Source organism: Phoca vitulina, unplaced genomic scaffold (assembly GCF_004348235.1).
Source record: "Phoca vitulina isolate PV1807 unplaced genomic scaffold, GSC_HSeal_1.0 scaffold18, whole genome shotgun sequence".
In the NCBI taxonomy this organism is placed as follows: Eukaryota; Metazoa; Chordata; class Mammalia; order Carnivora; family Phocidae; genus Phoca; species Phoca vitulina.
In genome coordinates this window covers 795,582-819,688 of record NW_022589721.1, presented here as the reverse complement: position 1 = coordinate 819,688, position 24,107 = coordinate 795,582, and the positions used below count along the sequence as shown (strand labels likewise).

Below are 24,107 nucleotides of genomic sequence, written 5' to 3'. Positions count from 1 at the left end.
CTGTACATACTTCAATGGTCCCAGCTGTCCTTTGCAACAAACGATCAGCTTCTTTTGCCAATCAAAGTTTTATGGACAGTTGTCTTAATTTCTTTTACTTATTTAAAATTTTATATTTATAGGATTTAAAAAGCCCCTTTGTATGCCAAAATGTGTTTCTTTTCTCTTGACTTTCATTTAATTGTGCAATTATGATTTGGTTTTATGCTGGTTTGAGGTTCTCAATTGCAAACAACAGTGCCCACTCTGGCTAGTTTACACAGAAAGGGATGGCTTTTTAAAGGATATTAAGAGCTTGAAGAATTTCTGGGAGGACCAGAGTCAGACTTGGAGGCCATGCAGCCAGGAACACTACACAAATTATACCACTGGTGGCTCCGGTGGAGACCCTAGGGTGGCTACCAAAGAACATAGGTCCCTCTGCTCATACCAGAGAGTGAGTTCTTTCTGCTGGGCTCCCAGAGTTCCCATCACTGTTGCGTCTGCAAACTGGGTGTGCTCTGCCACATTCCACCAATCCCCACCACAGTGAATTCCATATGATACCTCTTTCTTTCTTTCTTTCCTTTTTTTTAATATTTTAATCTATTTATCTGAAAAAGAGAGCAAGGGCATGAGCAGGGGGAAGGGGCAAAGGGACAAGCAGATTCCCTGCTGAGCAGGGAGCCTGATGTGGGGCAGACCCCAGGACCCCAAGATCATGACCTAAGCCGAAGGCAGATACTTAACTGACTAAGCCACCCAGGTGCCCCAGTACTTCCTTCTTTAACCCCACTCTTCTGAAAAGAATTTTTGCATGGATGCTGCTGATTGATGGAACCCAGGTCACATGCCTGTACCTTAGGTACAAGGTAGGCTGGGTAGGCAAATGCCTGACCTCCATCTTGGGAGGTGAGGACTCATAAGGTAGGCAGTTTCTCAAATGTGGAAGAGTATTCCAAAAAATGCTGTTTGGTCACAAAATATGAGAAATCACTACACATCCTCAAGAAAAGGGTTTTATCTCTGGATACTTTATTGTTCTAAAACAGTGGTTACCATTCTTAGCAGTAGGACTATTCCCTACCGAGTGTAATTTGAATGACCCCAGGAGGGACCCCCTGGCATGATGCCATATAGGAGATTCATTACTTTTAATTAAGCAAAAATCTAGTTACCTCCCAGGTCACACACCTCTTTACTGCCCTTGGTTACCTCGACAGTATCAGCTAAATCAGTCTCATCCCTTCCCTGTACAAAGGCAGGGGGCTGGTCTATTATAAAGCAAAGATGAGGCATCTGATGCTCAGAGAGGGTAACCCACCTGCCCAAAGTCACACAGCCCATCAGTGAATATAACCCAAGGCTCTCTCCAGAGCCTACTCCCTTAAACAATTCTGCAATATTGCCTTTGGAAACTTGAGGGTTTTCCTCATCAGTAGTGTGTGATGGACCTCTGCTGAACCCCAGCACTGTCCTTCTGCCCCTTCAAGGATGAATTGTGCAATATAAGTAAGGAGTGTGGGATTTACCTTATGTCTTTGCCATGGCTAAGCCTCTGATAAAACCAGGAAATGAGTATTGTTATTTGCAAATGGAAGCTTTAAAGACATTCACTGGAAACTTCTAATTATATGGTTTTCTTTACAGTATAATTCACTATTAGATGGTGCCATGGACTGAATTGTGTCCCCCCACCTTTCCCAAAGTCATATATTGAACCTTAACCCACAATGTGACTGTATTTAAAGATTGGTCTTTTAGGGAGATAATTAAGGTTAAATGAGGCCATAAATAAGGGTGGAGCCCTAATCTGATTGTATCCTTATGAGAAGAGGAAGGGACGCCAGAGATCTCTCTCTTCACACGCACGGAGAAAAGGTTACGTGAGGACACAGTGGAAAGGTGGCCCTATGTAAGCCAGGAAGAGCACCTCACCAGAAAAACAAAAAACAAAAAACAAAAACAAAAAAAACAAATGGCACCTTGATCTTGGACTTCCAGCTTCCAGAACTGTGAGAAAACAAGTATCTTTGTTTAAGTCACCCAGCCAGTGGTATTCTGTTATGGCGGTCTGAGCAGACTAATATAAACAGATTTGCCTTCAATCCTGAACTGGGAGGTAGGAGTGGTTAGTTACATATGGAGCCAAGACTAAAGTGTGAGACCACATCTGGTCAGGGGGGCATTAAAGGCTTTGCCAGGGGTAGTACCACATGAGAAGGGCACTAGATACGTGTTAAATTTAATTGAATATTACTGCGTAGCAATCAATTAATTCAAATTACACTTTTACACTGAAGTCGTTATTTGGTTCAGCTATAGAATAGGAATAATAGGACAGGCACAAAAAATAAAATTCGTCGTTTTGAAGAACAGAGGATGCATTTTAAAGGTTATCAGTTCTGTTCCAGAGTCACATTTTTAAAATAATGACTTTTAATAATAAGTGTTAGTTTATTCTAAGATGTTTTATTATTTTGAAATTATCACCCCGTTTCCCAAGTTTGTGAGATAGAAGATTAAAACATTGATTTTTTTTTTTTTTAGAGGTGTTATTTATTTGTCAGAGAGAGAGAGAATGCACAAGCAGGGGGAGCAGCAGAGGGAGAGGGAGAAGCAGGCTCCCTGCTGAGCAGGGAGCCCGATGAGGGGCTCCATCCCAGGACCCCGGGATCATGACCTGAGCCGAAGGCAGATGCTTAACCCACTGAGTCACCCAGGCGTCCCAACATTGATTCTGTTTTAAAATTCAGGTTCCCACAGCCCCATTTGCAAGAGTTAGGGGGTGTTAATACTACTAAGTTGTCCTTCATGTGATTTGCATAAATGCTGCTCACATTTTTATTCCACCCTTTCTTCAGTGGAACATTCGTTTCTTCTCTGAGACTAATGTGGGAATCTGTTAAACTGGCCAACGCATGAACAGCCTGTTCTTACATGTGCAGGAATTCTAAAGGCTGTCATTTTAGATATACAAAAGCAAAACAAAACACACATAAAACACCCCATTTCCACTTGTTTGTAGCTTCCTAGAATAAGCTTATGGTTGTGCTATACTTGTATGCTTTAGAGTTGATGGCTAGGCCGGCCACACGGGCTGGAAAGAACTCGTGTGCACAAACTGATGCTGTTCAGACCTCAGCTTGCTCCCCTCCATCGTGCAGCCTTCGTGCCTAAAGAGAATGCTGTCAACTCACCATCTAAATCAAGAGCTGCATGCTAGAGGCCTGCAGACGTGCTTTATTTGATCTGTAGTGTTTTTGGAATTTAAAAAATTTGTTGCCAACTTAAAAAAGAAAATAGAAGATGTCTCATAAAAATGTGGATTTCAGACTTTTCTTGAAAAATCATAATATATGCCTATAATACTAGTCCAATTCCTACACGGCAGCAGTCAGCGAGCTGAGCAACGCCTGTTCTTTTTAGAGAGGACCCACGCACCCTCGTTCACCAGTCTCCACTCTTCCTGCTGTTAAAACCTCACTCTGCTTTACTCACCCCCCAGGCCTGTCTGCCCCTGTAACATTTGCTTTTTTTGGGGGGTGGTGGTGGTAAAATATACATAGCATAAAATGTGCCGTTTAACCATTTCTAACTATACAGTTCAGCGGTATTAAGTAATATTCACATACTGTGCAACCATCACCACTATCCGTCTCCAAACCTTGTTTCATCTTTCCCAACCAAAACTCCGTATTCATTAAATAACTTCTTATTCTCCCCCAACCCAGGTCCCTGGCAATCACCATTCTACTTTTTGTCTCTGAATGTGGCTACTCTAGGTCCCTAACATAAGTGGAATCATGCAGTATTTGTCCTTTGTGACTGGCATATTTCACTTAGCATTAATGTCTTCAAGGCTCCTCCATATCGTATATGTGTCAGAATTTTTTTTTCCTTTTTAAGGCTGATTAATAGTCCATTGTGGTATATGCCACATTTTGTTTATCTGTTCATCTGTCAATGGACCTGGGTTGTTCACCTTCCAGCTATTGGGAATAATGCTGCGATTAACACGTGGGCACAAATATCTCTTTGAGTCCTTAAGCATTTGCAGTTTGGGGCAATTTTCTTGGTAATTTCCCAGCTGTGCTTTCTTTCATTCACTGGTCTCCCAAAGGCAAAGCCCTCCAGGACTAGGCTTTGGCTTAACAAATTAACTTCTTTGGGAAGCGCTGAAAAACCTTCTTCAAGACATCTCATAAAAATGACTTCGATTCCTTAAAATTGTAAAAACTGGTTATTGTGAGATTTTCAAAACTTAATATCATATTAATAAAAATATCTGGAAATACCATCTTGTAATTTAGTCAGTCTTGAATTTAGTTATGAAAAACTCTTGTTTGAGGAAGAAATTTGCAATGTATTAGGTTTTCTTGATCCAAATGAAGCTTGTTCATCTTGCTTTGGTGTGCTACGTATGCTAATGAGACCTTTTTCTGGTAGGTGTTGATAAATGGGAAATATAAAAATAATTTCGATTTTATTTCTGAATTTTCAGGTTGCATTAAGCTGAGAAAAGTGTAATTTTTTTTTTACTGAGTGCTAAATGGAAAGGTCAAATAAATTTTTGCTCTTCTTTTTGACAGAGCACTATTTCTGATTTTTTATTAAGGATAACATCAGCCTAAATATCACTATCTGACATAGGCATATGGCGCTTCCATTTCTTAATTATGCGAACAAAATCTTGATGTTGACTTGGAATTTAGATTATTTAGATAGGCACCGGGCTAGAATTTGGCTTGCTGATATTTATTTACCATTTTGGACTAATGTAGTTGTGGATATAACTTTAGGAAATCAAGAGGGCAACTAGCATTGCTTAGAGAAAAGTAAGCTCTTTAAGAAACAAATTGTTTCTGAGTACTTACAGAAGAAGTTAGAATTTACAAACAGTGGAGATGCAAATCTCTTCCTTAAAGCTGGTCCTCTCCTCATAGCTGTTTTCCAACTAAACAAGATTTTAGAGCTTCCTGTTTTGGTGTTTTCTTAAAAGCTTTATGATTGCCTTTCTTTAAGAGTGTTTTATAAACTAGACTTTTAAATTAATGCAGCAAAGCTTTGTCTGAATTACTGCTATAATTTTTATTATTTTCAACATGCCTCCAGTTTTCTTTTTTAAATATTTTGTTTATTTGACAGAGAGAGACACAGTGAGAGAGGGAACACAAGCAGGGGGAGTGGGAGAGGGAGAAGCAGGCTTCCCGCAGAGCAGGGAGCACGATGCGGGGCTTGATGCGGGGCTTGATGCGGGGCTTGATGCGGGGCTCGAAGTGGGGCTCGAAGTGGGGCTCGAAGTGGGGCTGGAAGTGGGGCTGGAAGTGGGGCTTGATCCCAGGACCCTGGCACCATGACCTGAGCTGAAGGCAGACGCTTAACGACTGAGCCACCCAGGCACCCCAGCATGCCTCCAGTTTTAAGAGAACATGCTAGTCTTTGTGTGCATGGGCACATTTTTTTACTTCAAATGTGCTTAAGCATTAAACCATATTTCAAGGACCAATTCTGTATCTTGATATAGACTTACTGTCTTTTGGTAAGGACTTACCCTTTTTTTATTTTATTTTTAAATTTTTTTTCTTTCTTCTTTTTTTTAAAATTTTTTTTATTGTTAAGTTAATCACCATACATTACATCATTAGTTTTTGATGTAGTGTTCCATGATTCATTGTTTGTGCACAGCACCCAGTGCTCCTTGCAGAACATGCCCTCTTTAATACCCATCACCAGGCTAACCCATCCTCCCCCCCACCCCAGAACCCTCAGTTTGTTTTTCAGAGTCCATCGTCTCTCATGGTTCGTCTCCCCCTCTGATTGCCCCCCCTTCATTCTTCCCTTCCTGCTATCTTCTTCTTCTTTTTTTTTTCTTAACATATATAAGGACTTACCCTTTTTTTAAACTTATTTTAAGGTTTTATTTATTTATTTGAGAGGGCCCTAGTGGTTTAGTACACGCAGGTCAGTCTCCAGGGATGTGGAAGGATAAATAGAGGTCATCCAGTCTTCTTTCTCACTCTTGGTCTTCTTCTGACCTAGTCTTAAGGCAGATCTTCTTAGATGTATCCATGCTCCTCCTATGACTCGTACCCCCAGCACAGGCTATACTTCTTGTATCGTCTCTGCCGCCTGCCTTTGCCAGGGTGCTACTTGGGCTGTGTGGAGAGTGCCATCCACATCCTGTGAGTGGCTTACTCTGAGACTGTGCTGTGTTCCCAGCTTCGTGGCCCTGCCTTTGCAGTACATTCTGAATTGTGTTGGCTGGTTGGGGGGCTGGAGTGGGGTGAGGGTGGGAGAGTCCAAGGAAAAATGAGAAAGAGATAGAGTGACGATTTATTTTGCTATAATTTCAAATTTGACAATAATGGCTTATGTACCCTGTCAGGGCTGCAGACTCTGTTTTGTCAGGTGATCAGACGGGTGCTGCCAGGGCAGAGAGCACGAGGACCAAGGCTTCACTGGTAAAAATGATGGGAGAAGTTGATGAGAGTCCAGAATGGGGAGGTACTTTGAGAAGAAGTTATTGATTATTGCCAGAAAATGGGTGCTAACAAATAAGCTCTATCCAGCCTCATGTAGGCATCCAGAACTCCTGGCCTTGGCCTTCGTAACTCACCCAATTTCTGTTGAAACAGCATCTGTGTGTGTTGACCTTATCAGGAGTAATAGATTTGGAATAAACATGTTTGGTGATGAGCCGCAGAGGGCACAAACAGAATAGCAAGAGATAATGAAATCGCCTCCTGCTTGAGCACCCTTGGGTTTGGAGCTTGGTGTGGGGTCCCCTTGGTTGTGACTATGAACCCTGGAAAGTAGGCACAGACTATCAAGTGTGGTATGAATGTAAGATGTAGTGAATGGGCCCATTGTTTGCCTTTCTTCACTTTTGTCTCCTGTCCTAGTTCTTTTCAGGCTCCTAATGCTGCGTTGACCCTTTTGTAATGTCTTAGACATTACACATCAGGCTATGACTTATGTGAGTTAAGACTACGAAGTATAGGTCAGTTATCTGGGAATTGCCAGCCTTCTCAAACCCCTACACATCCATGACTTCTGGCTGTGCCCATGTTTTCAGGGCTGTGATCCTATTTCTCAGAAGTCACCAGAGAAGTAATCCCTTGTGACTCGTATGTCTTTTCCCTAGCTCACCCTGGAGAAGAGGGAGCACCCTTGACTTGGATGTGCAACTAATTTGTTTCCATTGAAATAACAAATAGTTACCAAGCACCTACTCTGTGCCATCCACTCTTTTAGGCTCTAGGAATATGGGGTTGCAAAAGGCAAGTGAGGGTTCTGCTCTCAAGAAAATAGAATTAAAGTAGAATTAAAGAGAACTAAAATAGAATTCTAATTAAAGTAGAATTATATCTACTCACACCGAGTAGATTGACAATGGGATCATACTTTGTTGGATGGTCAGGGAAAACCTCTGTGAGGAAAGGGGATTTAAATCGAATTGTAGATAACAGAAAGGAACATGTCAAGAGAATAGCAGGGAAAGAGCATTCCAGATGGAGCCACGGGCAGTGCAGAAGCCTGAGAGATGGGAGTGAGCCTGATGGGTGTCACTGGGTTTAGCCTAGAGGGCAAAGGAGAAATGCTTACGGTAAGACTGCCCAAGCACACAGGGGCTTGTAGGCCAGGTTAGTGGGTTCGGAGTTGTTCTAAGGGCAGTGGGAATCTATCTATGAGCTTTAGGTAGGAAAGTGGCATGTTCTTTTTTACATGTAAACAATGGTTGTTTTTGATAAGAATGGATTGTAGGTAGTAGAAGCTGAAGCGGGGAGACTCCTTAGGTTTTGTTGTAACCCCAAATATGACAGTGGCTTGAAACGGGCATAAGTAGTAATGGAGCAGGGGAAAAGGATTAGAGCCCTAACCCAATACTGGGGTTCTTGTCAGACGAGTTTCAGACACAGACACACACAGATGGAAGACAATGTGAAGACATAGAAAGAAGACGGCTGGCCATCTACTAGTCAAGAGGAAAGGTCTTAAAAGAAAAATCCTGCTGACACCTCAATCTTGGATTTCAAGCCTCCAGAATTGTGAGAAAATCACTAACTGTGGTGTAAGCCACTCGGACTGCAATGCTTTGTTATGGGAGACTCGGCAAACTCATACATGGAGACCCAAGAGGGGATGTTAAGTCACCATTTGGATGTATGGACCTGGAGAGTCATGAATGTTGGAGAGAGAGATTTGGGGTTTGTCAGTCTAGGGATGGTATTAAATCCTGGACTGGATGGGAGAACCTGGGGTGGGAGCATAGATAGAAAAAGAGGGCCTGTGGCTGAGCCCTAGAATAGTGAGGGCTGAGCAAAGGGAGAGCGAGGAGTGGTCAGTGATAAGTGAGAGGTTACCAGTGTGAGTCCACTTGAAAAGTGACCTTTGATCTTTAGCCTCTTAGCCTCATTTTGGATTCATATCTTGGACCTATTTGACTCCTAAGACTCTTCTTTGAATATATGTTTTGGATCTTTGCATCAATCTCCTGCCCTGCAGTGCTTGATCACAACACCATTTCTCGTTTATTAGAAGTAGGGTGACTAACTGTCCCACTTTGCCCAGGACTGCGGGGTTTCTGGAATGTGGGCCCTTCAGTGCTAAACCCAGGACATTTCCAGGCACATTGGGATGAGTTGGTCACCATAATAAAAGGAAAGTTTTGGCAACATTTATTTATTTCATCTCACTGGCTTCAATGAAAGGTGACTGGTCTAAGAGAATGTCATAACCATTAGAATTATCATCTTTGAAATGTTTATTTTTTCCTAGAAACTATCTAGAAATGGGTACTTCCACCATGAAACAAGCTTAACAGTGAAAAGCAAGTTTGAGATACCATTCAGTTCCATTATCCCCTACCTAGTTTCATTTTAACAATATTTTCTTGGCTTGAGTTTGTATCATTAGTAATTTCATACATTTTAGGGTGTACATTTTGAGTAATTATCTCCCCAGTGATTTTTAAGCATTTGCTTCAGTTAATTGAACACTTTAATGAGCCCACGAACAGCATCTTTGGCATTAGACAAAATATAAAATTGGAGCCAGCCACTATTCACTGGGTTTTAGCTGGTCCGAACCTAACAGATATTCAAAATCTAAACACAGGACTAAGTTGGTTTACCTTTCGTGGCCCTAATCTGGGTGAGTGGAAAAAATGAGGTCCTTCAAGTGTTCAGGTCCAATAAGGAGGGCTCCTGAATCCATCCTGAATACTTGTTATTCGTTCATATCTCCCTGGCCTAGCTTGGTTCTTAAGTCCAAGCCACCCATCACACTTGGTTCTGCCCCCTCCCTCCACCTGTCCCCTTTCCACCTCTCTCATCCTCAGGGCCTTCCTGGACTGGGCAGGAGGAAATATTAGACACATTCCCAGCTCCATCTGACCAGTGCCCCACTCCCACATCACATGACATGGATATAACTTTATACTCAACCAAACATATGTTCCTGCTAAGGCCAAAACAGCCTAAAGTCAGGGTCAACTTCTGTATTATTTTCTTAGGGCTGCTGTAACTAATCACCATGAGCTGCATGGCTTAAAACAACAGAATTTTATTCTCTTATAATTCTGGAGGTTGGAAGTCTGAAACCAGGGTGTCGGCAAGGCCATGCTCCCTCTGAAGGCTCTGGGGAGAATCCTTCCTTGCCTCTTTGAGCTTCTGGTGGTTGCCCACAATCCTTTGCATTCTTGGCTTTCGGATATATCACTCCAATTTTGGTCTCTGGCTTCATATGATGTTCCCCTCTTAGTGTGTCTCTGTGTCCAGAGTTTCCTATTCTAAGGATGCCAGTCATTGAATTAGGGCCCTCCCTAGTTCATTACGACCTGACCATAATTTGATTTCACCTGCATAGACCTTATTTCCAAATAACGTCGCATTCACAGGTACTAGGAGTCAGGACTTCATATCTTCATATCTTTATGGAGGACACAATTCAATCCACAAGAACTTCTTGTTGATTAATCCTGTGAAGAAGAGCCTTTGCTCATTAACAGGGCTTGGTGAAGTCAACCACACACTCAAGATAATAATTGCTGGCTTTCAGGCTTCAATTCTGATGCCAACTCCAGGGTGCTTTTTTTTTTCCCATACCAACAAGCAATTAACTCAATTCTGACCTTACCTACCTGGAGATAGTGACTGATCCCACAGGTTAAGAGCTTAGTCCTAAAGTCTGCCCTCCCCGCTTGGATGCCAATCACAAGTTCAGGCTGTCATTTGTGCATTTGACTGACCAACTATAAATCAGAGGTTCTAACAAACCCTTCCTTGGGTTCCATTAATTTGCTAGAGTGGCTCACAGAACTCAGAGAAACATTCTACTTACTAGATCACCAGTTTATTATAAAAGGATATAACTCAGAAACAACCAGCCATAGGGCAAGGTATGTGGCAAGGGACTCAGAACTTCCATGCTTTCCTGAGATGTCACTTTCCCCACACCTCCATGTGTTCATGAACCCAGAAGGTCTCTGAACCCCACACTTCTGGGTTTTTATGGAGGCTTCATTATATAGGTATGACTGAGTAAGTCATTGGCCACTGACCTCAATCTTCAGCCTCCTCCACTCCCCAGAGGTCTGGAGGGGGACTGAGTTCTAACCCTTTAATCACAGGATTAGATTAAACCTCTGGTGGTGATCAGCTCTCATCCTGAGATGACCCAGGGGCTTTCCAAAAGTCACCTCATTAACATAACAAAAGACATCTCCAATCGCTCTCAACACTTAGAAAATTCTAAGGGTTTTAAGAGCTCCTTGCCAGGAACTGGGATGAAGATCAAACATATATTTCCTATTATAAATTATAATATCACAAGGCAGGATGGGGTAGTGAAAATGGTACAGGACGTGGAGTCAGAAGTACCTGAGTGCGCCCTTAGCTGAGGTTTCGCTCGCGGCAGTTTCGCTTCCCGACGTGTCAGTTTCCCTGGGGACAGCTGCGCAGACGTAACCTCACCTCCTTCTGACGAATTGTCAGCCAATCAATAGGAGCGTAACGCTACGTCACAGTGCCCGCGTCACTCGTCATTCATGTCACTTCATCTTGCCCCGTAGGCATTTTATCATCTCACATCATCACTAGAAGGAGGGTGAGTACATAGTGAGATATTGGGAGAGAGACCACAGTCACACGACTTTTATTACAGCGTATTGTTATAACTATTCTATTTTATTATTGTTGTTGTTAATCTCTTACTGTGCCTAATTTGTAAATCAAATTGTATCATAGGTATGTACTTATAGGAGAAAACATAGCATAGATAGGGCTCGGTACCCTCCTCAGTTTCAGGTATTACTGGGGGTCTTGGAATGTATCCCCTGTGCACAAAGGGTGACTATTGTGTTTAAATCTTGGCTCCACTACTCATCTGAGAAGCCTTGGGCAAGTCACTTACCTTTTCTGATTCAGTTTCCTTGTTTATAAGACGAGTATCTTATCTACCACGCATAGTAGCTGTAGTGAGGTTCACATGAGATAGTTTACACAAGGCGTCTGGCTGAGTGTTCGATCCATGTTATCAATGCTATCTCACTTCACTGCCCTTTTATTTAATTTATTTTTTGAAGACTTTTTTTTTTTTTTTTAGAGTATGAGAGAGAGAGTGAATGCTTGGAAGAGGGAGAGGGAGAGAGAGAATCGTAAGCAGGTTCCATGCTCAGTGCAGAGCCCAATGTGGGGCTTGATCCCAGGACCCTGAGATCATGACCTGAACCGATACCAAGAGCTGGATGCTTAACTGACTGAGCCACCCAGGCGCCCCTAAAGATTTTATTTTTGAGTAATTTCTACACCCAGGGTGGGGCTTGAACTCACGACCCCAAGATCAAGAGTTGCACGCTCTACTGACTGAGCCAGCCAGGTTCCCCCTCTGACTTCCCCTTAAATTGAGCTGACATCATGTAAATTAATTTGCAAGTTTCTTTGTACTCTTCATAGAATTTAAACATTATAACTGTATGGCTAATGTTGAGATTATTAACCAGTCTGAGCATTACTCAAGTTTTGTATTTTAAGAGTGACTCTTTTTGGGTGTGATTGATAATTTTGGAAATGCAGTAGGAAATGCCTTTTCCATCACAATGTGGGTGGTGTAAGGTCCATCACAGGAAACTTTATAGATAATCAAGTACCTTGGAGTGATTAGAAACAACTGCCTTAGGAATTTGGTTGGAGTCGATTAGCCCTAATGATTTCTTGTGGCTTTGGGCCATCTATTTTATCCTCAGGAATTTGTGAGGTATTTAGGGGCAGGATTTGCCTCTTTCTGTTAACTACCGCATCAGTTAGGAATTATGTTTGGTTGCTGGGAGCAGAGCTGATTTCAGTGGCTTAAAAACATAAGGATTTATTATTTTTTCTAACAATAAATACCGGGAGGTAGTCAGTCCAGAGAAGGTATGGCTGCATCTTGGTCCTTGGGACCCAGGACTCTTACAGTTTTCTGCACATTTCTCTTCTTGAGATAGCCTTATATGGGAAAAAAATTTGCAAATCATATATCTGGTAAAGGATTAATATCTACATATATAAGGAACTAACACAATAGCAAAATAATAAAAATAATAATTTAAAGGGGTGCCTGGGTGGCTCAGTCAATTAAGCATCCAACTCTTGATTTCAGCTCAGGTCACGATTTCAGGGTCATGCCTCTTGTTGGGCTCAGTGCTGGGAATGGAGCCTGCTGAAGATTTTCTTTCTCTCTGCCCCTCCCCACCCTATGCTTGCGTGTGCATGCTCTCTCTAAAAAAATAATAATAAATAATAAAAATGGGCAAAAGACCTGAACAGACATTTTTCCAAAGAAGATATACAAATGGCCAAGAAGTACATGAAAAGATACTCAACATCACTAATCACCAGGAAAGTGCAAATCAAAACCGCAATGTGATACCACCTCACACCTGTTAGAATGGCTATTCTCAAAAAGACAGAAGATGACAAGTGCTGATGAAGATGTGGAGAAAGACGTACCCTTCTGCACTGCTGGTGGGAATGTAAATTGGTATAGCCATTATGGAAAACAGTATTATTAAAATATTAAAAAGATAACTACCATATGGTCCAGCATATATATATATATATATATATATATATATAGTCATAAAAAAGAAGGAAATCCTGCCATTTGCAACGACATGGAAAGACCTTAAGGGAATTATGCTAAATGAAATAAGTCAGACACAGAAAGACAGATAATGTATCATCTCACTTGTATATGGAATCTAAACACAAACTGAACTCAGAAGCATAAATTGGTGGTTGCCAGGGGTGGGGGAAATGGGTAAAGGTAGTCAAAGAGTACAAACTTCTAGTTATAAGATGAGTAAGTTCTCGAGAGCTGATCTGCAGCATGGTTACTATAGTTGACGATACTGTATTGTGTATTTGAAAGTTGCTGAGAGAGTAGATCTTAGAATTCTCACCACACACACACTAAACGATAATTCTATGAGGTGATGGATATACTAACCTTATTGCGATAATCATTTTATAATATATATGTATATCAAATTCTCATGTTTTATACTTTGAACTTTTACAGTGTTATATGTCAGTTACTTCTCAATAAAGCTAGAAGAAAAAAAAAAAGATAGCCTTATAGTCCAAGATGGCTCCTGGAGCTGGAGCCATCACTTCCATGCTCCAGGTAGAAAGATGGAGCAAAGAAGAGGCATAGAGCCATAACTCCCAGCTGAATCAACACTCAAAGCCCTACCCTCCCATTTTATTTTTGTTTTGTTTTGTTTTTTAAATCTCACTAACTATACTGGTCTGTAAGGGAGGCTGGGGAAATGCAAATATTTTTAGTAGGACACTTTGCCACCCAATAATACAGATAGGAGAGAATGAATACCTTGGCATGTAACGGTCTCTGGCTCTACTCTCTCAGCTCATTTGATCATACCCTTTATGATAAAAATGCATTTCCTTTTGCCCAACCACAATTATCAGTCATACTGAAGAGTCACTCATAAAGAACTAAAGAGTAGTTTTTTTCCCTAGAGCACATAGGGTAATTCTTTAACTCATGGGAACTTAGTGAAGTCATTCATTTATACAAGTGGTAAGTTGTTTGTGTCTCCTAAATGTCTGGCAAGGTACAAGGTTCTGAGGACAGAGCAATGAGTAAAACAGACATAGTCCCTTCTCTCCTAGTTACAGACCGGTGGAGGAACGGAGGAACGTGAATCAAAGTGGCATATGAAGACATGAAGAATTCCTATGTGGTGACAAAAAATGACAAGTCTTAGGTAAAATAAAAGGAACTCTCTGGGTACAGAGTTAGGGAAGGCTCTTGACTATATGGATGAATTGAAATTTGATGGATGGGTTGGAAATAACTGGTTCAAGGAGCTGTGTGGGTAAATAGCATTCCAGGAATTCCAGGCATTCCAGAAGAAAGAATAGTACAGATGAAGGCCAACGGTGGGAGGAGCATAGAAAAAGGCCAGTTAGTGTGACTGGAGCACCAGAACCAAGAGGAAGCACGCTAGGACCGGAGATTAGAGAGGTGGGCAGGAACTAGCTTTGTGGGGATGTGTTAGGCATGTTAAGGATTTCAGTTGTCCTCCCAGGAGCAATGGGAAGTCACTGAATTTTAAGGTGGGGTGGGGTTAAGGGCATGTGAAATGAACAGATTAGCTCTTTGAAAAGATTACTGTGTTAGAGGATAGACTGGACTGGATTGAATAGTGGCAGGCAGATTAGACAGGAGTCCAGGTAAGTGATGAATGGAGGCTTGGTACAGGATGCTGGTAGTTGTGGGCATGGAAAGAAGTAGATGGATTCAGGAGGACAAATGTAACTCTGGGGTGGGGACCACTTGACTTTTGAGGGCTGATGATGTTCCAGATGTGTCTTTCTGAGATACAGAATTTCATCTTTAATATGAAAGAGAAAGTGGTTATATTAGATTTATTGATAGTAACGTTAGATTTATTGATAGATTAGATTGATTGCTCAATTTCAAAATTACCCAGACTTGGGTTAGGATGAGATTTGATCCTGGTTTGGTTCTTAGTGCAATGTTTTTGATTTCATATATTTTTCTAACCCTCAACTCTGGGATATTAACAAAATGTACACCAAAAACCTCTACACTCTTGTACAGTCATGAGAGATGCTTAGGTGATGTATTCCTTGCTGCTATGAGAGTTGTTAACTTTCTTCATTTACCCAAATTTGAAAATTAAAGAATCGAGAGGTTTCAGGTTAAACATGGTGCCCAAGTGCAATGTTTATTATGCAATGTTTACTGTCCCCCATCCTTAATACCACCAAGATGTCAGAGAAAGGATTATACAGCATTAACTCATGAGGACAAAATGAATAGGGAAGGAGATGACTGTATGCGAGAGATCCCAACAAAATTTTGAGATATGGAAAGCAGATGGATTAATGGTAACTGATTGGGGGTTTAGCTTTTCCTGCTATAGCCAATAATAAGCAAGCTGCTTTGTGTCACAAACTCAAGACAATCTCAGGCATTGGTGGCTCTAGATACCTCTGAAGGTGGGGCTGATAAGAGCATTAGTTTAAAAAGGATTCCCTCCCTCCACTTATGGTGCTAGACAAGTACCCTTCCTCCATTCTGCATAGATAGGTTTATGTCTAGAGAGGATGAACTTGGGAGTTCCTGGACTAGAGGAAAAGTCAACAGATACTCGGCAATACTTGGAGACCTTTTTAGTTGTCGGAACTTGGTGGGAATTTGTTACTGGCATCTAGTGGGTAGATGCCAGAAATTCTGCTGAATATTCTACAACACACAGGACTGCCTCACAACAAAGAATTATCTGCACCAAAACGTCAATAGAGCTGAGGTTGAGAAACTCTTGAGTTAAGTGAAAATCTGGGGTGAGACTCCCTGCCTCCTTACCCCACTGTAGACATGGGCATGCAAAGGCACTATAGGAGATGGGAGAATATCTTGATTGGGAAGTTGACCAGCAAAGACAAATCCGCGGACATCTGTATGCGTCCCAACAGTGTGACAGGTCCCTGCCAATCACGCATTATAAATTCTACTCACTCTCCCAGAACTTCCATTTATCTTTTTGAGACTGTCTTAAATATGACCAGAGAGCAAAGCCTCACCAGATAGCTGAGGACAGTCTCTTCCTGAAAAATGAAGAAAAAAATTAAGAGGAAAAAAGAAGAATCTAGAAAAAAAAAAAAGAATACAAGCAACAGAAAAAAACATTAGAAGTAACTTATTATAGTATCTCTAGAGAGGTAAGAGATACTATTGCACTTCTTAAACTAGACCACTATGCTATTAACAAGAAAGGGATATTGATAAAGCAAGTTATTAGAAATTGAAACTATGACGGGCGCCTGGGTGGCTCAGTTGGTTAAGCGACTGCCTTCGGCTCAGGTCATGATCCTGGAGTCCCGGGATCGAGTCCCGCATCGGGCTCCCTGCTCGGCGGGGAGTCTGCTTCTCCCTCTGACCCTCCTCCCTCTCATGCTCTCTGTCTCTCATTCTCTCTCTCTCAAATAAATAAATAAAATCTTTAAAAAAAAAAAAAAAAAAGAAAGAAATTGAAACTATGAGAGCAGAAGTAAAAATGAAGGGTTGGATAGTAAGGTTGAAGAACTCTTAGAAAGTACAACAGAAGGACCAAGAGATGGGGAAATAGGAGAGAAAAATAGAGCGATGGAGGAAAATCTAAGAGGTCAACATCCAACTAATAGCCATTCCAAAAGAACATGAAGGAAATCAGAAAAGAAAAAAGAAAAAAAGTGCAAGAAAGTTCCCCAGAGGACAAGAGTTTCCAGATTAAAGGGCCTGCTGGGTGCCCAGTACAAGAGATGCATATCATCATGAAATGTTATACCAGGAATGAAGAAAAGTCTTAGGAATTATCAGAGACAAGAAGAAATCAGTTATCAGGGGAACTAGACTTTTCAACAGAAACCCTGGAAGCTAGAAGTTAATGGAGCATTGCCCTCAGCATTTTGAAGGAAAATTATTTCCACTTAGAATTCTGTATTTTTGCAGAACTTCAGGCAAATGTAAAGGTAGAATAAAAGCCTTTCCAAAGTTATGTGACTGAAGGTATTTAACTTCTATGTATCTTGACTTAGGAATATGCTGCAGGATGTGCACCATCAAAAAGGAGTATAAATCAAGACGGAGGAAGCCATGGGACTTGGGATCAGGTCAAGGACCCACACCGTAGAAAGAGAAGGGAATACCTGATTTAAAGTGTGCATTAGGCCAATGGAGCTTGGGCAGATTGTAACAGGAGGATGGAGCACTCCAAAAGGGATGTCTTTAAGGAAAGCAAACGAATACTACATTGTGTAATAAATGCAATGAGAGGAATTTTAGAGAATTGTGGGAGTTTTCAGGATACAATAGTGAAAGTTATATAGAACATTAAATAAATGAAAAATGAGGCAAAGAAAAGAGGATGAACAAGAAAGGAAATCTATTCTGACCATGCATTTAGAGAGCACTCATTCTATGCCAGGCACTCTTTTCAGCGTTCGCACATAATTTTTCGTTTAACCCTCACAGCAGCCCATGAAGTGGGTGTGGATACAGTTTTCATTTTACAGTTACGGAAAATGAAGCACAAGGCCACATAGCTGGTACCTATTGGAGGCAGGATTTCAACCAAGGCAGTCTGGGTTCATAGTCATAACAGTGTAAATTCTATATTGCTTTAATCAAAATAGTGATGTTACTCTTTCGAGGTGACAGTGGGGTGGAGAAATGGGAGGAACTAATGTAACTGCTAGGTTTTAATCTTTGACAGTGGGAAGTAGTAGATAATGTCACATGGGAAAGGAAAACAAGAAATAGCAATAAAGCATCTAATATAAACATATGGAGGTTATGATGGTAGGAAATAGCTAAAAAGAGTTGGGAGTTGTTACCTGTGGGGAATGGGACGGGGAGGTGGAACGAGGTGGGGTAACAGGATGCTCATTTTTCTTTTAGCCTAACGGTGCGATTTGACTTTCTAAAACAATATACTTGTATTATTTGATTAAAAAAAAGGTTAAATAAAGATAAAAGGAATAAAGGGATTTTTTAGTTTTATGTTGGATCACCCAGTTGGAATCTAAGCTGCTGCACGGGAAAGGGTCCCTGTCTCCAACTACAGGGGCACTGCACCTTTGATATTCATGGCTGTAGCCATCATGCTGTCGCTGCTTATGGGAAGGCTTGTAAGGGGTTCCAGAATGGTGTGTGTAAGTCCAAACCATGCTGAGCTGGTTTGAAATACTATTCATGGATCGTTTCAATTGAAGGAAAGTGTCTTCTTGGCTTGGGTTTGTAGATTTAATTAGACAATTTCAGAATCAAAGTTGTGCTGTTGCCATTTTAGGGTTGAGTCAGACTTTATGAACTCACCAGCAGGGGAGACACTTAGGTCGTATTTATTTATTTATTTATTTATTTATTTATTTATTTATTTATAAGAGTCTTGCCTCCTGCAGCTATTTTTTTAATCCTTATACACCAGAAGAAAAAGAATCATTGTTAATAAACACAAGGAGTGAAATACATTGATTTTTCTTTTGCTCTTTGGAAGTAGGGGGAGCAAATGCGCACGTCTCAGTAGTAATTCTTGTTTTTGTTCTGAGTCCTTTATTGCATTATTCACCCAGGGACTGCAGAGTGATTTGAATCAGAGCTGTGGTAGAAGGGCCTCAGCCAGCGATGGAGAGGCAGGCCAAATACTCCCATGAATTTGCAGCCCCATTACAAATGCACCCTGCTGGGAGGAAGCACTCAGTTTCTTTTGCCAGAAAGTCTGAACAGAACAGGCTTCTATTTAACCATGTGTTATCTTGAAAACTCTCTCTTCTCATTTTTTTTTTTTTTTCACAGTCTGGAGATTTCTTTAGTGATGCCTCCCATCAGAAAGAAAAACGATGATTCTAGCAGTGACTGAGGAAATATTAATTTCGAATATTCAATAACACATAGGGATGTTTTCCTTGTGGGGCATTTATGGAGATTGCATATTTTAGACCATTTGGAATGGATGTTGGGGGGAGGTAGATCCTCGCATCTATCTGTTTTAGTTGAAGAAGGATTTGGGGAGAAACTGGAATTTAAAGAGGCCTTTTAATTTTTATCAATTTCTATCAGGGACAGAGAGCTCCTGTGTCAGTCATATCTCCAAAGAGAGGTTTACTCCTCCAGTTACTGCTTTCTAAAGGGCTGTTACTTGAAAACAATAAGCACAAAGAGACAGTGTCTTAGGACAAATGCTGATGCCTTTTTATTCCTTTTTGCACTCTTAGAAGTGAAACACAATTAGCTAACTTAGCTGCGGCAGCATTAGTAAGTAGCTTCATGGGAAGAGTGCAGAGTGGTGGGTTATGAAACCAGATTTGGGAAGGCAATTTAAATACAAGGCTCAACCTGTTCCTTTCGTTGTGTGATTGCTATAAAGCAAAGCAGTTGATTAGGATCACATGCATAGGACCACCGGCCACTCCTAGCTCACAGCCCCACCAACAGACCAAATTCTTGTTTCTAGGATTGGTCTGGCAGCTGCTGGCTTCCATTAGGCTTGGTATTGGTGGGCACCAGCCATGCCCAGCTGAGCGTTTCTCGAGTGCCTTGTAAAGGGGCTTGCAGCTGAGCTCTTTAATTTTTAAAATATGTTTATTAAATGATTTCTGTCTTAGTTGGGCCTACTATAACAAAATGCCACAGAGTGGGTGACTTAAACAACAGATACCGATTTCTCCCTGTTCTGGAGGTTGGGTAGTCCAAGATCAAGGTGCCAGCAGATTTGCTGTCTGATGGGAGCCACTCCCTGGCTTGCAGATGGCCTCCTAGCTATGTGCTCACACGGCCTTTTCTCCGTGCGCGGTGCATGAACGTGGAGAGAGAGTCGAGTCTCTCTTCCTGTCTTATAAGGGTACTAATCCCATTATAAGGGCTCCACCCTCCCGACTGAATCTAAGCCTAATCCCCTTGCAGATGCCCCACCTCTAATTACATCACGTTGTGGTTAGGGCTTCAACATAGGAATTTGGGGGCAACATAAACATTCAGCTCATGACAATGTTCTATCTATTTTTATTTTTCTTATGATGATGAAAAGGCAATCATCTTTAAATACCAGTATGATGTCTGGCTTAAGGTATGTGTGCAGTACTTTAGCTGTCTGGCTGAGACAGTGGGAGAATTCGTAGAAAAGAAGTGTAGGGGTACCTGGGTGGTTCAGAAGGTTAAGCGTCTGCCTTCAGCTGAGGTCATGATGCCAGGGTCCTGGGATTGAGCCCCGTGTGGAACCCCATGTCAGGCTCCCAGCTCAGCGGGGAGTCTTCTTCTCCCTCTCCCCCTGCTCATGCTGTCTCTCTCTGTATCGCTCTGTCTCAAATGAGTAAATAAAATCTTAAAAAAGGAGTGCTAATTTGGAAGAGGAGAGAGAGTGTGCATGTGTAGGAAACCAATGTGCTCTTACCTTCTCGTTATCTGAATGCTTCTCAACATTCAATCAATCAGGGGAGTAAATGGACTAACAGTTTTTAAGCCCAGGGACTGTTTGTGCCAAGGTCCAGTCGTGTTTTCGTTCAGTATGACACCAATACTATTAAAGACTAGTTTTCTGTAGGAGAGGGGCTTTGTTGAGACAGCAAATACCAAAGGATTCATTGGAGATTTAACCTCAAAAATAATGTGCCAATGCATTTGAATTCTAAGCAGACCCAGTTGTAGTCTGGTCATGCTGTAGTCATGTGACTTATTGACATTCTGGTAAACAGTACATTTTTAAAAATTATTATTTATTTATTTTTTTAAAGATTTTATTTATTTATCTGACAGAGAGAGAGAGATAGTGAGAGCAGGAACGCAAGCATGGGGAGTGGGAGAGGGAGAAGCAGGCTTCCCGCGGAGCAGGGAGCCCGATGTGGGGCTTGATCCCAGGACCCTGGGATCATGACCTGAGCCAAAGGCAGATGCTTAACGACTGAGCCACCCAGGCATCCCTAAACAGTACATTTTCTAACATTATTGAAAGCATAGAATATTTTGTTCTACCTTTTTTTTTTTTTTTTTAAACAATAAGAGACAAACCACCAAGAGAAGGGGTTTCAAACTTGGGGAGCTTACATAAAATACAGACACCAGGACTTAGATTCAAAACATAAGGATGGGGGGGCGCCTGGGTGGCTCAGTTGGTTGGGCGACTGCCTTCGGCTCAGGTCATGATCCTGGAGTCCCGGGATCGAGTCCCGCATCGGGCTCCCTGCTCGGCGGGGAGTCTGCTTCTCCCTCTGACTCTCCCCCCTCTCATGTGCTCTCTCTCTCTCATTCTCTCTCTCTCTCAAATAAATAAATAAAATCTTTAAAAAAAACCAAACAAACAAACAAAAAAAAACATAAGGATAGGGGCCCACAAATCTGAATATTTAACAAATGCCAAAGATAATTATGCTGCACATGGTCTAAGCATCAAACTTTGGAGAAAAACACCAGACCAAACCACAAAAAAAATCCGTTCTTCAGACCCTCTCTAGCACCAAAACTTGTCCCATATATCAAACCCTTAGGCCTTAGTATGCTCTTGGAAGCTTGGCCTTAATGCCTACTGAGTGGGCTGGAGGCCTAGACTAGCTGGAGTCCCTCAGAGCCCTCCGGTAGTAAATGATTGGAGAACCAGTGGTTGGGTACAACTCAAGCCAGTCCTGATGTCTCCTTGTAATTGCAGTTTCTGTGGGGGCCCCAAGCCCTTCATGCCCACCACATGGAGTGGCCACAGAATTTCAGTATCCCCCAGAGGCCCCAGAGCCCATGCTTTTATTTGAGAGTCTTCCTTCCAAGTAAAATGAAACTCCCACGGCTTTCTCTTTGATTCGTGGGAGCAATTATGAAAATTCCCTCTCTCTACCCAGCCTCTACCAAGAATACTTTAGTTCAGTGGGGTTGAGGTCCCCTGAAGTTTCATGACCAACTCGGACAGGGACAGAACAATAGTACACTCAGGAGTCGACCCTTAAAGTCCTCAGTGAAATATTTGGCTCGCCTCCTCCCTCCATTTGTGCTATATGAAAGAATACCATGGTGTGACATGGTATATTGTTTTTGGATAATTCTGCAGGCTAGTCTTGAAATGAATGCTTATAGGAAGCTGTCAAGATGAACCTAGTATTAGGCAATAAAGGTCGGCCGGGGGTGGTTTAAATAGAGGTGCTTGCTTGGGATTGTTCAGAATAATGGAGCTCTTAGGTGAGAAGTGAAAATAGCAAACACGGCTGGCTGCTGACAACACCCAGGGCCGTTACCCTTTTGTGTGAAGTCATTGGAAGAGAGATGAATTATGTTTCCTGGGCGGATTTTTTTTTTTTTTTTTTTTTTTTATGGAAGGTGGGTGGCAGCAGGGATCTATTTTTATTTAAAAGGCTCGAGAAGTGCAGTGGAATGGCTATGCAGTTTGCAATCAGGCCTTTGCCTTTGTTTGACAAGGCGTGAGCCCCTGGCGGCAGAAGAATGGTAGTCCTGCCCCGGTTGCTGTGGCACTTCGCGGGAGGTGCTTTATAATATTTGGGCAAGTTTGCCATTATCCTAGTGTCTTAATTTCTCACTTCCTTAAATATGATTTAACGCCTCGTGGCATGACGGGATTTCCTTAAATGTTGGCAGATCGCTTTATATGTTCAGATGTGCGAAGGTAATGTCATCCAATTTATTAATTATGCATTGCAGTTAATTATCATATAAAGCTGTCAAGTGATTAGCTGTAGGAGGTGTGTGAGAAAAGGACTGTTAAAATGGCAGCGGTTGTTGCTATAGACAGGGCTCTTTGCTGTTGTGCTCAGAACCTTTTAAAGAAATGCACAGTTCTAACTTCAAAGCCCTGTTTCATGAAAATCGCGTTCTGGATGGCAGAGTTGTTTCTATCCCAACCTCCTCCTTTGTGGGAAGTGAAGGCTGTCGTGCTGTGATTATCTTCAAAAGAGTGCACTCCATGTGGTAGGTAGAGAGCTCATCTTTCATGAGAGGAAGAGTGAATCCTTCCTATCTGGAAGATTCTGGCTTTGTCAGGGACTAGCTGGCTGTGTGAGGAAGACGTCTATACCTCTGGGTCATGGCGTCTCTCCCTGTAAAAGGGAGACATCCTACAGTTGTGCAGAGGATCCTCTCTGTCCTGTTCACTTCCTCAGGGTGATTGACCAGTGTCAGGACTAGAAAAGGAACAAACACCAGGCAGCCGGGGGCAATGAGGTCTCTGCTCTAAGCTGGTACTCAGCGCCGTGTGTGCACGAAACAGATGCGCACTGAGGCTCGCTCCAGGAAAGGAGAGAAGGATACAACAGATGGATTCACAACATAGGCACTGGAATGCAGCCAGCCTACCTGGGAGCTGCCGCGGGGAGATGACTGGAAACCAAAGCCCGAGCCCAAGCTGAAGCTGTAGTCTCTAGCCCTGAGGAGTCACCCAGTTTCTCTCACCTTTGAGTCTTCTCCACTTAGCCCCCTCAGTAAGGCCCCCAAGCTTGAGTATTTATGACCCATGAGGTCTAGAAGTCGCCGCTGACCATCTACAGGCTCTAAGACTCATCTGCATTCCTTTAGCAAGGATTAATGCGTGCCTACCGTGCCCCAGTACCTCTTGTAAGTCTTGCCTCCAGCGGGAAGTTCAGACAGTCATCAGATACATAGGCAAACGAATGAATGAGCAGTGCACTTTCAGATATAGATGAATGAATAAAAAATAAAATAAGATGATGGGACAGAGAGTGATAGATAGAGATGGGGGATGGTGCAGCACTTTAAAGAAAGGAGTGAAAGTAGTATTTGAATAGACTTGAGTGAGGAGCAGAGCCGGCAATGTGGAGATCTAGGAGACTCGAGTCCAGGCAAAGGGAGCAGCGTGCGTGAGGGCCCAGAGTCAGGAATGAAAGCAGTGGGTAAAAGGAACAGCAAGAAGCCATAGTGACGGGAGCATAATGCTTGAGGGGTCAAGTGGCGGGAGATGAGGAGCAGGGCAGCTCATCAAGGGACCTGTAGTTTCATCAGGAGTTAGGAGTTTTTCTGAGTGAAATGGAAAGCCGTTGGAAGAGTCTCAAGTTGGAGCACCATGATGTGATCCACGTTTTTAAAAGATCACTCTGGTGGCTATGTGC

General features: G+C 42.1%; 1 protein-coding gene across 3 annotated transcripts in view; it reads left to right on the top strand.

The window, feature by feature from the left end:
• Nucleotides 1-24,107, top strand: part of NCALD (neurocalcin delta) — a 372,435-nt gene that overhangs the window by 21,059 nt on the left and 327,269 nt on the right. The gene's annotated exons all lie outside the window — the stretch shown is intronic.